Here is a 958-nt window from a genome sequence, read left to right as displayed (position 1 = left end):
TACCACTTTAAGGTATATGCCTTCTACCTCAACACCCATAGAAACAAGTTCAGCGACACCATATCCAGGCTGTTGCAAGTGGCAACAACGTTTGTCCCAACTGTAGGAGCAAGCTCTGTGTCTGCATCCTCTGTGGATGATCTCCGGGAGTACCTCACCCAGAACCACCCTGAATTCGAGTTTGCTCTCTTTGACCCATCCTTGTCCTTCTTCGGTGACTGTGACCAGATCCTTAGGTCATACCGGCTGCCCCATGAGACAGAGTCGGCAGTTGCAGTTTCCCTGTCCAAGTTGAGGCCTGCTCCTTCCGAGCCCTGGCCTAAGCACCGACCGCCCCCGCTGCGTGGGGGAGGTCTGGGCTGGGAAATTCGGGTTCTCTTCTCGCTGGTCGAAAACGGCGAGGCAAGTTCCCGGCCCGAGCCTGTCACAACTGAACAGGCTGTGGCTACGGCTTTGGACAATCTGACAGCAGAGAAATGTCGAATAGGCGTTGTCCCCTGTCCAGACGACGACTATCGACCTTATGTGGCGAGCGCAAAGGCTGGGGCCATCAGCCCACACCTCGACGACAGTACACCACTACGCTTCAACCAGGTAAATCCCAAGAGGAAGGACTCCCAGAGCAACGTGAGGTATGAGAAGTACAAGCGTGCTCGGACTTATGGGGAGTACAGGGTACTGAACCCTGCCCTGGCTCAGGCGGACCTCAGGAACGATCTGAGTCATGGATACTTAGAAATTCTTGGCCATGGGAACCTGGTTCCTCCCCGGCCTCCGCCCACTGCGCGAACCGCTCCGACTCCTGGACCCACTCCAGGGACCGGACATCGGTGCATTCCGGGCATAGAGCAAGGGATTACGATGGACAACAAGGAGGAGTTTTGTAAGAACGGCGGCATGCAGCTCATGTACGAGCGCTTGTCCGCAGGCACAAAGAAGACCTATGAGTCCTCCTTAA

The sequence above is a fragment of the Aureococcus anophagefferens genome (genome assembly GCF_000186865.1).
Source record: "Aureococcus anophagefferens unplaced genomic scaffold AURANscaffold_71, whole genome shotgun sequence".
Classification (NCBI taxonomy): domain Eukaryota; class Pelagophyceae; order Pelagomonadales; family Pelagomonadaceae; genus Aureococcus; species Aureococcus anophagefferens.
This window is presented reverse-complemented; position numbering follows the sequence as displayed.